Source organism: Callospermophilus lateralis, chromosome 10, assembly GCF_048772815.1.
Source record: "Callospermophilus lateralis isolate mCalLat2 chromosome 10, mCalLat2.hap1, whole genome shotgun sequence".
Classification (NCBI taxonomy): Eukaryota; Metazoa; Chordata; class Mammalia; order Rodentia; family Sciuridae; genus Callospermophilus; species Callospermophilus lateralis.
In genome coordinates this window covers 113,853,789-113,871,014 of record NC_135314.1, presented here as the reverse complement: position 1 = coordinate 113,871,014, position 17,226 = coordinate 113,853,789, and positions in this window count along the sequence as shown.

Genomic DNA, 17,226 nt, shown 5'->3' with positions numbered 1-17,226 from the left:
CAGAATTAGGAGTAGTATTGTCTGTGTTTTTATTTGCCCATTCTCTGTTTCACCCCCAGTGGAATTTACTCTCCTCACCTAGAAAAGTACCTAGAACATAGAATGCACTCGATAAATATTTGTTGAATAAAATAAACTCAGTGGATTGAAAATATGTGACTAACATGTTAAGTTGTTAGGTATGCTTTCTATTTGGAGTGTTGCTATAAAAACATACATTTCCAATTCCCCAATGGCCCTTTGAAAAAGATAAATTAATTCATTTCATTAGTGATATTGTGTTGCCTGTGGCATGGCTTGTCATGGTGGCTACAATAGACTAATGACTGGATAACGAGAGTTTATTTATCATGAAACCAATTTTTGTTACTGAACTGAATCATATAAATAATGGTATTTCAGCATTTACATTATAAATACTGTTTTAGAGTTTGTTAGTTGGTCATAAAAATCCTCCCCAGGCTGAAACAGCTGGTGGGTAAACATTGCATACATCACATATAATATATCAAAATAAAAGTGCAGTGGTTCTCTCTTAGTCAAAGAACAAATGCTGCATATAAAATTATTTTTAGGCAATAAGAATGAAGCTATAACTTCAATCTGTTCTTTCTATCATTTTTATTTTTTGATAACACCAGGTACCTTAGATATAATGATGGGATTAAAATAAGCTTGAAGAGATAAAGTGTATGCCCGTAGAAAGAAGATGAAATTCTGCTAGAATGTTCATTCAGATGATAAAATTAGATTTTTTTTTCAGATAAGATGGGGGGGACAAGGTGGTTTAATTACTTTGCAGCAAAAAAAATAAAGGGACCAAAATAGCATCCAAGAAATAAAACACCAGCTACCATTTATTCCATCATGCCAGTATTCTTGATGTTGAACTTCAATGTGATCTCTCACAAATATGAGAGATTGATTTTTATTAACCTTCCGTGTAAGTCATTACTTTTTGGTAAAGTATAATTTTGCTATAATAATCTCTCCCATGTCAAAAAAAAACACTTTATTTTGTAAAACAGAGCAGTTTGGTTAACTGAGAAAACTCAAAATTCTTTTCTGGGACTATGGAGGTGCTAATCAAGTGACTCCATTAAAGGGTCCATTGCGATTAGAGATGTAAGATGTTTAACAATGTAGTGAGCAGCTGCAGATGAAGCCATCCTGGAGAACGGGGCTGTCTGGTTGCTAAGGCTAGGTGGCTTTTAAAGGCACCCAACCTCAATGAATAACAGTGTCCTGTCTGGGAACCAATAGACATTAAAAGTTACTATCTTAATGATGTATCTCAAATATTCAAAATTTCCTCTGAAGTGATAAGGCTTTTGCCAATTCAACTGTTTTGAACATCTTCAGTCCATTTTGGATGCTATAACCAAATGCCATGGACTGTGTAGATTTCATAAACAATAGATATTATTTCTCAGAGTTTTGGAGGTTGGGAAGTCCAAAACCATGGAGCTAGAAGATTTAGTGTCTGGTAAGTGCTCACTGTGAGCTCATGGGTAATGATGCCTTTCTCTCTCTCTCTCTCTCTCTCTCTTCCTGTGCTGGGGACTGAGCCCAGAGTCTTGTGTGTGTGTGTGTGTGTGTGTGTGTGTGTGTGTGTGTGTGTGTTTGTTTCAGGGTCAAAAACATGGCTTTGCACATACTGGACAAATTCTCTACCACTGAGCTACACCCCCGGCCCTGAGGACATCTTCTTGCTATGTCTTCCCATGACAAAAGGCAGGAGTGATTTCTCTCTGACCTCTCTTATGATGACACCAATTCTATTTATAAAGACTCCATTTGATGACCTACCCACCTCCCTATGGCTCCACTATCTAAGCACCATCATCTTGGGAGTTAGGATTTCAACTTGTGAACTTAGGTGGAACCCAAATATCAGACAATATCATACATACATTTATCTTCCTAGAATTTTCTTTCCTCAATTAACACCTATTTCCTTTCAGGATTCTGTTTAGTATTATTTTCTCAGAGCAGCCTTCCCCACCTCTGCCATCCGTATCCCAGAACCCTACTTTTTCCTATTCCATGTCCTCACTACCCTGCCGACGTTTTCTACACAGCGCTTGAATTGTGTATGTGACCATTAGCTCCATAAGGGAAGGGATGGATTTTAATTTTTATGCTCTATCCTCAGAATCTAGCAGAGTACCTGGCAAATAGTGGATGTTTAATAAATATGGCTAAATGTTTGCCTCTTTGAAGGTTTTTTTCTCTGCTTCTATTTTTCTTTGAACTAGAATTTACAATACATACAGACATTATGCTCCTTTGTGGGACTGCGCTGTTTCTTTTTTTTCCCCCTAGCCTAACCCAACCCTCTTGCCAAAGCAACCGTTTGTCGTCTCTTGATTGCTCAGTGGCTGCCAACTTCTGTCACTGCTCTGAGATTCCCTCTCCTACAAGTTCCATGGCCAAGGCACGTTTCTTCATATTCAAAGTTTGGGTTCTGTTCAATGATCATTTATGGAGCATTCACAGTCTTGATCCTGTGCTAGAAGCTTAAACAGAAAAATGAAGAGGCTGCCATTTTCCTTGGGAGTCTTTGAATCAAGGGTTGGGGAGAAAAACACAGTAAATTTCCCTGAGTTCCAGTTAGGATGCTATAGGATTTACTCCAGACTGAGGAAAGGGGTATTGTCACTGTCTGTGACTTGCAAACATGCCAGGGCCCCTAGCACTTGTTCAGTATATTCAGTGATTTTCTCAGGAGAAGTAAGAAATCTACAGGTTGAAAAATGGGGATATCACATCAATTACAGATCCAAGTTTTTAAATACACATGTGAAAATTTGAGAAAGTAGCTTCATAAATCAATATCTATCTCTTTCCTTCTCTCTCTCTCTCTCTCTCTCTCTCTCTCTCTCTGAAAAGAAAAAGGGGGCTAGACTATTGCTTTAGCAGGTTTCTTTTTAACAAGCATTCTGGTATTTCCAGTCCCATTGGGGCCCCAACCTAGGCTTTTCTTTACAAACATCAACATTAACATTAACGGTTATAGAAATTGCATTCCACCTAGCCACATCCTTCTCTTTCACCCTTTCCTCACTGTAGGAAATTTGTCTTCCCAGAAACCAATCACCCTTTGAAGATATTTTCCCTTTAAGCAGCAAGAAGAAATAATCATATTTAATGGAAAGCATACCTTCTAAGCAAAGATGTTCAGTCTACTGTTCTAGATGAAGAATGGAAATGCACCTCCAGCCCTACGAGCCTGTGGATGTCATCTTGGAATTCCCTTGTTCATGACCAGTCTCTTTGAGATGCTCACACACAGTGAACTGGGATTGTTAATGAAAATTCTAAGGGAAAAAAGTGATCAGTGGGTCTTAGCATTTATAGCAGTATAAAATATCCCACTGTGGAAATCTGCAACATGACCACTTAGCTGGTTGAGAAGACTTCTGCTATATTATGCCAGTTGGATATGATTTTCCATTTTTAACGACTTTGTTTATTTCTTGGTATTTCCTCATACCTAGCAAAGTTCATTCCATCTTCAAATAGAAGATAGAATCTGAGCTCTGAGAGGGACCTCACCTATGGTAAGATGGACAGAGATTAAGGTATCAGCGCTAGCTGAAAACTATGGGTCCTACCTTCCTCTAGGCAAATCACAGCTCATGCTTAGAAAGCACTTGACATGTTCAAATCTCATCTTCACACAACAGCTTAATGCATCTCAAACCTTCCCTGTGAGTTAAGTCATTCAGAACTCCATTGCACTGATAAGAAAATAGACTGCAGGAGAAGCCAAGTGATTGTCCAAAGATCACAGAGCAAATAGAGAGAAGCCCCAAAGGAGGCCCTCATCTTCCAAATTCCACAATCCTTATGCATCTTTGGAAAGCACAGTGCCCCTCTTCATGACTGGGTTGGTCTCCACCTGGCCAAAGACTTTGTTGAGCTTTGTATCTCCACCCTGTGGCCACTCCACCTGGTATGCAGTCAGCCTCTTGCTTGGATTGAATTTGTTCTTTGGCAAGAGTTGGTTTTGCAGTTATTCTATTTTCCTTCAAAAAGTATTTCATAATCTGCAAAGTCCAGAAGGAAACAATGAATAAGAAAAAGCAAAGCAAACAAAACAACAAAAACAAACTGTCTTTGCCTCTAAACAGAAGGCGATGACATTAAGCCTCAATTACACTCCCAGCCCGAAATCAGCCTCTCCAGGGCCCACGGCCTCTTGCTGATTGAGAGCACATTTTGAGTCCACCCCCCACCCGCCCCCATTGGTCCTGGCAGCCCTGCTCTTGTGCAGCAAGCAGGATATTCAACTTGACAAGGCTCTTTCTTTCTGGATCAGGGAGGGAGCAAGGTTCTTGTCAGTTTGAATCATGAGCCTGCACTTGGCAGAGCTGAGTGGACAGGCTCAGTGGGGGAAGGTGGCATGTGCAAGCCATCTCTTCCCCCTTTCTGCGGGCCCCTCTCCCTGTCTCCCACATAACCCAACTGGCTTCAAACTATCCTGCTCAGAGAGGGCCTCTTTACTATTTGACCAGTTGAGTCGCTTCTGACACTAAATCTCCTTGTGATTCAGCTTCTACAATTTTATTTCAAGGCTTCATCTCTCTATGCACATTTTTTTTTTTTTTTTTTTTTTAGAGCTACAGCTGAGAATATCCAATTCTGCAATTCTCAAGGTTTTAATGTTTTAAAACACATTTCTAAGGATGAAAATGCCTTTTTTTGGAGTCCACATCAAAAGGCTTTTAGAAGTCATCAAAGAAAACTGAAAATCTAGTCTATGCTGCTTTAAGAGTTCATCTTTATTATTATTTTTAAACGAAAGTTTAAAAGACTGACAAATACAATTAATGAAAGATGAAGTTTAGAAATTCTTATTATGTCAGGAAGGAAAAAGAAAAGCATCTCATTATTTTCTCTTATCCCCAAAGTTCACACTTCTTGTGTGTTTCTTTTGTGAGGAAAAAGGACAAATCTTTATTAGTTTAGGATCCTAGCAGATCATGAGAAATAAGTAGCTGGTCCCTCTTTTTCTTTTCCCTGGCATCGAGAACAACAATTTTTGATTATATGAATGTTAAATTTTAACCTTGACTGTTTTTGTTTCTTAATAATGAAATGGCAGTAATGATTTTTGAATATTTGTAAATACTTCCTCAGATATTTTTATGGCAACAGATCCCATCACCAGCAATTTGTGATTTAATTATAGGATTTTGTGGAGCTGGCTATTAACTTGCCAATTATTTCAACAAACCAGATAATTAAGAGAGGGAGAGAAAAAGAAAAATGACAGCTAAAGTTAAATTTCATCAAAAGCAGCTATCTTGGGCTTTCAATAATCCTTTTCAAAAGTGTTTCAACTGAGTTCAAAAATCATATGATATGTACAACACTTTGTATTGCAAACTCGATTTTGAGTCTAGTTAGCTAATGAAACTCTACCACATCTTTGATGTACATCTGAATTTTAGATTGCATTAAGAATGATTAATAAGTAGTAATTATAAAAATATTGTTCTTTGGAGATGTTGGTTGGTAATATCATTTTTCATTTTTTTTTTTTTTGGTTTCTGTGACTAAGTTCCATCCAGGGGCCCCTCCCAGAAAGTCAATTAGGGCCATGCATTATTATCATTCTGTTACTGACTTAGCTGTGCTCTGGATGTAGCTCTTTTCCACTCGGGTATCTTTATGAATTACTCTAGGGCACTAAATCATCATTGAATCTTTCACTGGTAACAGTTTTTTTTGTTTTTTTTTTTTAGAGTATTTACTAACCTGAAGAGTACCTAATAGAGCCCTGTGATGCTAGATATTTTTTAACTAGAGTCATTGTTGCTATCCTAAACCAGTAGCATAGGCCAGTACTGAGGTTAATGATTATTCAAAAAAGTTAGAAAACAACAGAAATATATGTGTATATATATTTTGTCTTTTAAATTAGAGCTAGATAGCACCTGGGATAGAGCTGAGAGCTGAGTCCAGAGATCAGATCCAGGACAGTCAAACAGATGCTAAATACAAAGAGGAAAAATTTGAGGGGCAGGAAGTCAAGGTCCTCAGGGTATCGAAGATCCTCCCGCAATAAACAGCTGTTCATGGAAGTTGTTAAATTATTTAGGGTTGAGAGTCATTTCTACCTAGTGCATGTATGCAGCTTTCATATTAACCATGGTAAGTAAGTACTGCTTAAAACCTATGGGAAGCCCAGGGTGTGTAGTCTGAAGATCTGATTATTCCTTATCAGACATTCTTTCCCTCTCGGCATTTGAAAGTACAGGGAGGAAAGATACCTAAGGCTAATTCCTTTATGGTATTTTCATCTTGTACCAGTGGAAATATGTTGGGTAGTGAGGACTACGAGCTTACCAGGGTCTTAAAGAGATCTCACATCCTGGAATGATTACAGCCTGTCAGGGAGGAAAATAAGAGGAAGTCACTGAAATCTCATTTCCCAACTTAATAAATAAGTTTTCTAACTTCAAATAATGTGGAAACAATGTCAAGCATAGGTTGGCCAAAAGTTTGATTTGACCCTTCTTTTTAGTTTTTTTTTTTAAATTTGTCATAACATATAGTTCTGTATTTCCATGAATATTTAAAAAATATTAATTTAAGATAAATCAGAGATGATGGGGTGAAGAATTTGCAGTAGAGGTTCTACTGAAAGATAAACTCACCTGTAGGAGGCTAGACTTGGAACTAACTGGGTGTATTACCATGTGTTCTAAGTTAGTGGTCTTGGGATTTTCACATTATGCCACTGTGCATAATAGAGCATTGTTTGATAGGTCTCCCTAAGTGGCCTGGCCCTAAACCAGGTCTGTCATTCAGAGGAGAGGAAAGCCATTCCAATTTCATCTAAATATACTCATAATAAAATAAGGAAAAACACATGTGATCCAGCTGCTGGAGATTAGCTGGGTGAAAATGCTTACAAATATTTCATGTCTGAACTATGAGACAGCTTACTAATGGGAGAATCTTATGTGTAAAGGAGGGCTGGATTGCCTTTGATATAAGGTGGCAATAAAAACGCTATAGGGTTAGTATTTATGATCCCTGTAGGTTACAATAATATGCTTCCTGTGTTATTGCTTTAACAGACACCAAGAAACAGCTCGATGGTGTGGTCACTTTCCTTAAATAGCATGTACGACACATGCACAGTCGGCTCGAGTATTGGATCCTCAGTTTAAAGGGCCTTGTTTCATATCTTGGAAGTAATGCTTTCTCAAAGCACCCTCCTGTTCCTGCCTGAAGAGAATTTCACTTCTGCCCTCTCTCCACTGCACATGCTACATTTCAATGCCACATGAATACAAAACACATAAAATTAATACATGCCACATTCTAATCAATACCGCACAGTGTTCTTGGAGAAGGCAAAGAACAGAGCTGAGATAAAGAATGTGGTAAGTGGCCAAGTTCTGAGATTGATGAAGTAAAGACACCATATTCATTAGGCAAGATTAAGGAGCATCCCCTTGGGGAAAAGAAAATCCAACATAACTTTACTGACGTATTAGAATTAAAACATTGGCTGCTAAAGGGCATGGTAACTGCTGGTAAGTAGTAAACATGGGAAGAATATGAAGGGAAATAATCCCAATAGTATTGCAGAGTAGAAGGCAAAGAGAAAATCACAGTGATGTTTTCATTTTGAAGCCAAGGATATTGTGTGTGTGTGTGTGTGTGTGTGTGTGTGTGTGTGGTACATTGGGTATTTAACTCAGGGACACTCTACCACTGAACTATATTCCCTGTTCTTTTTATTTTATTTTTTTGTTTTGAGACAGGGTCTTCCTAAGTTGCTTAGGCTGGCCTGCAATTTATGATTCTCCTGCTTCAGCCTCCTGAGTCACTCACAGGTGTGCCCCATTGGCCCCAATCCCAAGGTAGGATTTTTTTTTAATTTGTTCTAATTAGTTATACATGACTGTAGAATGCATTTTGACACATTGTACATAAATGGAGTACAACCTCTCATTCCTGTCTGTGTATGGTACAGAGTCACACCGGTTGTGTAATCATACATGTATACAGCATAATAATGTCTTTCCACTGTTTTTCCTTCCCCCATGAACCCTCCCCTCCCCTCCCCTCACAACCTTCTCCCCAATCCAAAGTTCCTCCATTCTTCCCTTCCCCCACGCCATTATGGATCAGCATCTGCTTATCAGAAAAAACATTTACCCTTGTTTTTTGGGGATTGGCTTATTTCACTTAGCATGATTTTCTCCAGCTCCATCCACTTCCCTAAAAATGCCATAATTTCATTCTCTTTAATACTGAGTAATATTCCATTGTATATATGTACCATAGTTTCTTTATCCATTCATCTATTGAAGGGCATGTAGGTTAGTTCTGCAGTTTAGCTCTTGTGAGTGGTGAATTTTGTTGTTATAACATTGATGTGGCTGAGTCACTGTAGTATGCTGATTTAAAGTCCTTTGGATGTAAACTGGGGGGTGGGATGGCTGGGTCAAACGGTGGTTCCATTCCAAGTTTTCTGAGGAATTGTCATACTGCTTCCCAGAGTGGTTACACTTATTTGCAGTGCCACCAGCAGTGTTTGAATGTGCCTTGTCAACACTTATTATTGCTTGTACTCTTGATAATCGGCATTCTGACTAAATGTGATTCTTTAATGAACATTACTTTAGGAGATGCACATGTACCGATGCCTTCAACATCAAATAGTAGTACTGAAATGTTCCAGTGAAAGAGTAATATCTACCCTTATCTTGAGTTACTCACCTCTAGGTCCACTCCCCAACTGTTGCCTGAGTGCATTTCTGGATGTGGGTCCCACACAATGACTCTACTGATGCTCATGCCAGGTATTATCATAAGCCTGGCAAGATATTTTTGAGTTGCTGTGGTCATCTGTTAACAGTTTCAACCACAACTTATGTATGTGGTTCACTATTCTGTTTCCGTGCTGGCTCATCCACAGGGTTTCTCTCACACACTGTGTTGAGCTGAACTGACTCAAGGGCCCGTGAGGAACTTGCCATTGATGACACATCAGGGACATTAGTACTCGCTGTTACATATCATGCACCTTGGCAAATTGTGCATAGGAGACTACCTTATTAATTGAGTCGTCATCTCTATTTATGACTCTTTTAAAGATACCAGCTTGAAAACTTTTGATTCAAACGGAGTTTGGATGTTCATTCTGACTCATATCTTTGTATTGTGTCATCTCTTTATTGGAGCCATACCAGATATTGCCCAATTTTTTAACACAGTAGTTTGTTTTGAAACCAGTAGAATCAAGCTTGTGTTGACAGCTTGTTGTTTTGTTTTGATTGTGTTGAAAGACTGTCATATAAAATTTACTATCTTAACCGTTTCTAAGTGTTCAGTACTATTAAGTTGTTTATGTGGTCACACAACCCATCTCTGGAACGTTTTTTATCCTGCAAAACCAAAACTCTAGGACCAGTAAGAAACAAGTCCCCATTTCCCCCTCCCTTTGCCCCTGGTAACCACATTCTTCCTTTCATTTTTATGAATCTGATTACTTTAAATACTGCATATAAATGGATTTATGTAGTATTTGTCTTTTGCGTCTGGTTTATTTTGCTTGGCATAATGACCTCCAGGTCCATCCGTAAATGAGTCAAGGTCCTCCCAGGGAAACAGAATAAATAGGACACGTGGATATAGAGAAAGAGACTAGAGTTTAACAAATTGGCTCACACAGAAGAAAAGGCTGGCAAGTCCCAAATCTGCAGGATAAGATGGGCAGGCTGAAGTATCAGAAAAGAGTCAGAGCTGTAGTTCAAATCCAGAGGTCAAATGCTGGTAGAACTGCCTACCTTTTTAAGGCTGAATAATTATCCGCTTCCAGGAGTATGAGGGTGCAAATCTCTCTCTGAGACCCAGCTTTTTAATTCCTTTGGATATAGACCCAGAAGGGAAACAGCTGGAGAGAGTATTTCTATTTTTTCATTTTTGAGGATCCATCCTAGAGTTTCCCACGGTGCCGCATCATTTCACATTGCCACCCGCAGGGCTGCCAGGTTCCTGCTCTTCCACTTCCTTACCAACCGCTAATATTTTCTGTTTTGCTAGTTTTTGATAATAGACAGGTTCATGGGTATGAGGCTTCTGAGGATTTGGGTTTGCATTTCCCTCATGATCAATGATGTTGAACACCTTTTCACACACTCATCAGCCTCCTTATAGAAATTCAGTATTTGAACCTAATTGGGTTATTTTTATTTATTTATTTATTTTCTTGCCAAATTTTAGGATCTTTTATATTCTGGATATTAATGCCTTGCTAGGGACTGAATATTTGTATCCCCCCAAAATTCATACTGGTGAATCCACAATCCTCACTGTGATAGCATTAGAAGGTGGTCCTTGGGAGGTCCTTACGTTATGAGAGTGACAAGCTACCACCTTACCTTGGGCTTCCCAGCCTCCAGAACTGTGAGAAATACCTTCCTGTTGTATAAGCTGCCCAGTCTATGGTATTGCTATGGCAGCTGAGCAGAGACTCCTTATCAAATATGTGACTTACACATCTTCTCTTCCATTCCATAGGTCACCTTTCACTCTTTTATTGTTTCTTGTACATGATATCCAAGAAACATTTTCAGCCCAGTGTACAGTAAATGGTTGGGTGTTTACCCTTGAATCCTGTGGCTGACTGGGAGCTGTGGCTCACTGCCCCTGCCCAGCATCAGGAGAGTGTTGTATCATCTCTCTGTTGCCCAGGGAAAGACCCTAATTCCAAATTTGAAGTGTAGTTTCTGTAAAATACTTTTTACTTTGCATTATCATAAAGCCAGAAAATCATACTGAACCACCATAAGTTTAGGGGTTGTCTGTGATTTTCTTCAGGATTACACATCAGGGCCCATATTATCAGGGATTTTGGTCTATGGATTTTTTCTTCTAGAGTGTCTTTGTCTAGCTTTGGTATTAGAATAATGATGGCCTCAGATAATGAATATGAAAGGGTTTCCTTCTCTTCAAAATGTAGAAGTAGCTTGAGGAGCATTAATCTGAACTTATTTTTAAATATTTGGTAGAATTCACCAGTAAAGCTGTGTAATCCCAGGCTTTTCTTTGCTGGGAGGTTTGGATTACAAAGTCAATTTCCTAACTAGTTACAAATCTGTTCTGATTTCCAATTCTATGCATTTGTTTACTGTCAATAAGTTGTGTTATTGAATTTTTATCCATTACTTCTAGGTTATAATGTTTGCTGATGCATAATTTGTTCCAAGTATTTCTTAAAAACCCTTTTTATTTCCACAAAATCATTCCAAATATCCTACTTTCATTTCTGACTTATTCTTCTTTTTCATAGTTAATATTACTGAAGATTTGCCAAATTTCTTGGCCGTTTCAAAGAAACAGTTCTCGTTTCCAATGATTTTTCTCTATGGTTTTTCCTATTCTGCATTTTGTTTCTCTCTTTTCTAATCTTTATTACTTTTTTTGTTAGACTTGGGTTTGGTTTATTATTATTTTTCCTAGTTTGTCATGGTAAAAAGTTCGAACATTGATTTGTGTTCTTCCTTTTTGTAACATAAGCATTGACAACTATAAATTTCCTTCTTTGCACAGATTTTGCTGCATCCCATAAATTTTGCTGTACGTATGTTGTTTAATTTCCATGTATTTGCTCATGTTTTAGTTTTCCTTTTACTATGGATATCTAGTCTCATTTCCTTATATTTTGTATGATTTTGCACCATACATCATTGAACAATACAGACATTTATAGAACATGTCACACAACAACATCAGATTACACAGTCTTTGCTAGTGCATATCCCCAGTAGAAACCATTGTGTTACTCAGTTCTTCCGTTTCTCCACTAGTCTTCTGTTAGGTTACTGTCAGGTTGTTGTTTTTTAGCTGTAAAACTGAAATGAATTGTCATCTTTTTTATGATATTACATACAACGTGTTTGATTTTCTTCCCAAAATTCCTAGGTTCATCTCTGAGTACATTGTTTACTTATTTGTTTATCTTTGGGTGGGTGGGGCACATTATTCTGCAGATCACTATAGAAATGAGAAAAATTATGTGGTTGTGAAATGGCAACACCAGTGCTTTTCATCAGAACTTTCTGAGTGGTTGACTTGGGTATTCACCGACTGGCTAAAGCCAACAGTTTAACTCTCCAAAGTAGGAGATTGGAGACCTGAATTCCCAGAGTGAGTGCTGAGGCCAGAGAAAAGAGGTCAGAATTCTATGTAGCTTACAGATCTATTGTGTATGTGTGAGGGGAGAGTAGTGTCCTGGATCTTAGTGGATGAGCAATTTGCATATCTGAAAAGAAAGCCTGCTCATTTCCTCTTCAGTGGAGCTGAAACTTCTGCAGTCAGGGCCATACTGGACTCTGTCTAAAAATAAGAAACATCAAGGTACAAAAAGGAAAAAAAACATAGCACGAACGGAAGAAAAATAACATAAGAAAGAAAAGAACATATTTAATTTGATCTAATTGGTGTTATGGTTTGGGTATGATGTGTTCTAAAAATCTGTGTGAGATGACATAGGAATGTTTTCAGGTAAAATGATTAGATTATGAGAGCTGTAACGTGATCAGTGGATTAATCCATTTGCTGGATTAATAATTTGAAAAGACCACTAGTCCTGGGTGTTTAAAGTAGGACCTGGGGTGTGGGCCCTAGAAGGGTTCATTATCCCTGAAGCTGCTTCTCCTTGTCCTGCATCCTGGCCCCCATGAGCTGAGTAGCTTCCCTCCACCATGCTCTTCCTCCATGATATTCTGCTTCCCTTTGAGCCCTGACCAATGGAGTTGGCTGACCATGGACTGAACCACTGCAACAAAGAGTCAAAATAAATTCTTCCTCCTCTAACTTGTTCTTGTCAGTATTTTGGGTCTCAGGGATAAAAAGATGACTAACATAAATAGTATCCACGAAAGGAAAATTAATATATGAAACAGAAGAAAACATTAAAATGGGTGTGATTCGTATCTTCATGGGTATATTAAATAATATCATTCCTATTAAAATAATTCAATGATAGCTAAAATAAGCAGCACTTAAAGAAATTCTTGAGTGCTAAATTTAACTCTCCATGTGTCACTTTTATTCTTTCATTTATAAGCTGAGACTCCTAACCCAGTGGTCTCAATGGGCTTGCAGAATTTTTATCATCCAAAAGCTTCTTGAAAATGCAAATTCTTGAGCCTCAAGACTTGCCATTTAAGAAACTTCGGGTATGGGGCCCAGAACTCTGTTTTATTGAGCCCTGTAGTTGAATCTGATGGGTCTTAAAGTTTGAGTACCCATGCTTGACGACACATTAAAATCACCTAAGGAATTTTTTTTAAAATATTGGTGCCTGGCTCCTACCTCAAGCAATTCTAATTTAATAGACTTGGTAGGAAACTTGGGCTTTGGCAGTTTTAAAGGCAATCAAGTGCTTAATCTAATCTGCAGCTTAAAATGAGAACCAATGATCTATATCTACTGGGCATTTTGATTCCTCTCCATATCCGAATAAAGCAGTAGTTTCCAAATGTACTGGCTTGTTGTAATACCTGGGGAGCTTCCTAAGCAATGGATAGGCATAGCATCCCCAGAGACTGAGATGCAACTGGATATGATCTGTTCTTAAAAAAAAAAATAACAGCAAAAAATGGATGATTTTCATTCATAGGCCAGTTTGGGAAGCATGAGCTTTATAGAGACTAATTAATATAGAGACTAATTAATATATAGACATATCAATCTATCTATCTATTTATCTGTCTGTCTATATCCATAGCCCACATTAAAGTAAAGAAAGTAGTATTTCTTAAATCTAGCATTAGAATCATGCGACAGCTTTTGAAACTTCTGTACTGAGGTCTCACCTCACATGAATTAAGTCAGAACTTCTCGTGTAACTGAGGTGTCAGAAGTGAGTAAATTAGAGCATTGCAGAGTAACCACAGGTTCAGTATTATCTGAATCTCCTCAGAAGTTTCCAGAGGACATCTGAGGCTGTTGTCACCTTCAGGAGAGAAGAGCTGCTGTGGCCAACTCTCTTACAGGCCATGAGGGATCCAGACCTCTCTTTTGTGCTCAGGGGAAGAGTGACAATGTCATCAGCAGACATCATGACATTAGCAGCAAATAACGTCACAGGCTGTGTTGCAGAGGGACACAGGACCTATCCTACAATGCGGTTATCCATCATCCTTTGGATTTTTGTGAGCAGCTTGGCATTTGGTCACTGGATGTCCTCTGTATGAGTTATCCAACAATCTTTCAATATTATGTCATTACTAATACCATGTTAAGGTCTGTAAACAAGTCAGATTGGCACCTGTTATTTTGCCAGAGAAATGTTAGAGTCTGTAAACAAGTCTGGATGGCGCCTGGCAAAATGCCAGAGGGAGTGGTTTGTGAAGCAACAAAAGCGAGCCATTAAGTGTGAAGATTCCTGATTGGTTGACTGCTGTATCTAGTTTATGCTAATTAAGATAAGCTGTGCAAAATGTATAAATACCTCTGTTATCCTACAATAAACGGCTCCTATTCCTGCTATATCAAGGTACACAAGTCATTCGTCAACCCCCCGACAATACCAAAACACTTGAGCCTAATTCAAACTGCTGTCATAAAACTAAGTCACAACGGCTTATGTTAGCATAGTGGCTTTCAACCAGTGGTGATTTTTCCCCCCCTCAGGGAATATTTTTCAATTTGGTTGTCAAAAGTGCAGGACTTGGGAGACATCTTCCACTGGCATCCAGGAGGTAAGGGCCACAGACAGCTCTAAACATCCTCTGATAGACTAGCCAGCTCCTCACCTTACTAAGAATCACTCCACTTAAACTGTCAACAGTACTGGGGTTGAGAAGTGTTGCTTTCATGTGATACTTGTAGATTTCAATTATTTTAGTATTCAAAAGTAGACCCAAGGTAGAAAGTCTGTTCCAAAGAAGCATTTGCTTATGGGTGAGTCTGGAGAATCTCCAGAATTTGAAGAAACAAAACACTGTGAAGACTGTAACTTATTCTCAAAAAAAGAAGAAACTCAGCCATGTAGCAGTTTTGAATTGACAAGTAACTATTAGCACAGCTTCTATTTAAAGTTTGCTCCTGTGTTTCTCAGAGTAAATTCCAATGCATAATATTCCATTCTAACAATAGAACCCCACATCTCTTCAAATGTATTTAGAACCACCAAGACACCCAGATGCTCTATGACTTACGCACCTTTGCTCTTCCAGCCCTACTGTCTGTCCCCATCTTCTACCTGGGTGATCCCAACTTCATATTTTGAGTGACAGTTGAGCTATCAAATCATCCCTAAAGTCTTGCTTGGCCTAAGACCTCCATACCCAGCACACATATCCACAATACTCTAACCATTTTTTATTGTATTCGTACAGAAAGAGATAATAATGTTAAAATATGCACCTGTCTCCTCTAATAAGTTATATTCCTTGAATGTAGTGGTTTGTAGCCTCAGGACACAGCAAAAACTCTGGCAGGTTCCCACATTTATGTTAAATAAACAAATGAGTTATGGTACATTTGCATTATTACTTTCTCCTTATCAAGGAAAACAAGTATTTTGGATTAGCTTATATATAAGAAACTGTCTATCGTATCAAAACTCAACCACACAAGACCACATTCATCCATATACTCACTCATAGGTACTACTGCCTAGTCTTTTCCACATCTCAACTTTACAGTTTATTGTCACTGAGAACAAGTAATGAATTATTTCTTCTCCCACATATAAAATACTAACCAAAATTGATTAGCAAGAAGCCATGGGTTGTGTGTGTGTGTGTGTGTGTGTGTGTGTTCATGCGTGTATCAGACTCATTACTTTTAAAAAGTCTTCATAGAAATTACATGTTGATTGCTAAAAATACTTTTTCAAGGAAGGAAAAGGAATTCAAAATTTTGTCTTTCTGAGAATGCTTTTTTACTTCTTATAGCAAAAATCTGCCAAAGTCCTAGTTCTAGACACTTGCAAGATTAAAAAAAAAAATTCTTCTCTATTCATTTTGATTAAGGGGATTGCAGGAGAAAAGAAAGTGAGCACTTCTTGAAAGGGCTGCAGAAAATTGTATCATTAACATTTTTCTACTGCCTAATTCAGTTATTGACTTAATTGCTGAGATTTGATTGTTCGCATGAGGTTTTCACAGTGATGGCTTCACTGACCATCAGAAATTCTATATTCCTTCAGGTGAAAAAAATCAGTATTGATAGAGAAACACATATATTTTATTTCAAAATAGATATTTGTGAGTATTTTGTGAATAGTCGCTGAAAATCTAAGAATACTTTGCATTCCACTAGTACCTGGCAGCTGAAGGTCTCAGTGTACCATTTAAGACGATAGCTAAGCGTCAACAGCTAGTCAACAAACCTGTAATAAAACCTTCTCTTCATTTACATTTAACAAAAATAGAAAGACCATTGAAATACGGACTAAAGAAAAAGAGAGACTATAGACTTCAAGTCTGACTCATGGGGGACTTTTATGTCTTCCCTGGTGCTGGGTCTCAACTGTTGATGAACTTCTGTGAGTTTTCTTCCTGTTTTGCCAGGATAATTTTGTATTGAGGAGGAGGAAGAAATGGAGGTTTGCGTTTTGGAGCTGGGAGACTGGATTCCTATATAGGGGCCTTAACATTGCTATTGACTGTACTGCACAATTAACCTCCACTTGGCACTCTGCTCTATCCCCCATAAATCATCCCCGGATACAGGTTAATTGGAAGTAAAGCCCTAAAGTCTTATTTCATCACATTACACCCACCACAACTATATTTGTGTGTTGTCAACATATATATTTATGTGCTTTGCTCCAGAGATAGAGTTTAAATGCTTCTAGAAACCACTAATTGTATAATGGGATGTCATTATTTATTTTAGAAAGAAAAATAAAAGATGCACTTTTGAAAGATATATGTACCTCTATATACAGTTACATCCAAACACGCAGGCATGTGTGGGTGAATATAGAAAAGCGGAAGTGCACAGGCTCTGCTGGGTGGGAACAGTGTCCACAGGCATTTGTAGGTGGCAAGAACAACACAGAAGGAGAAAATGCACAAATATATATTTCAACCCCTCCCCACAATGTAGGTGAATCAGTCATCTATAAATTAGGTGTTTGGATTGTGTCTAAGATTTCTTATTTCTATGAAGTTTTAGGATTCTATGCAGGAGTTTTTATTTAAAAAATTTAAATTCCAACTAATTTTGAGTATA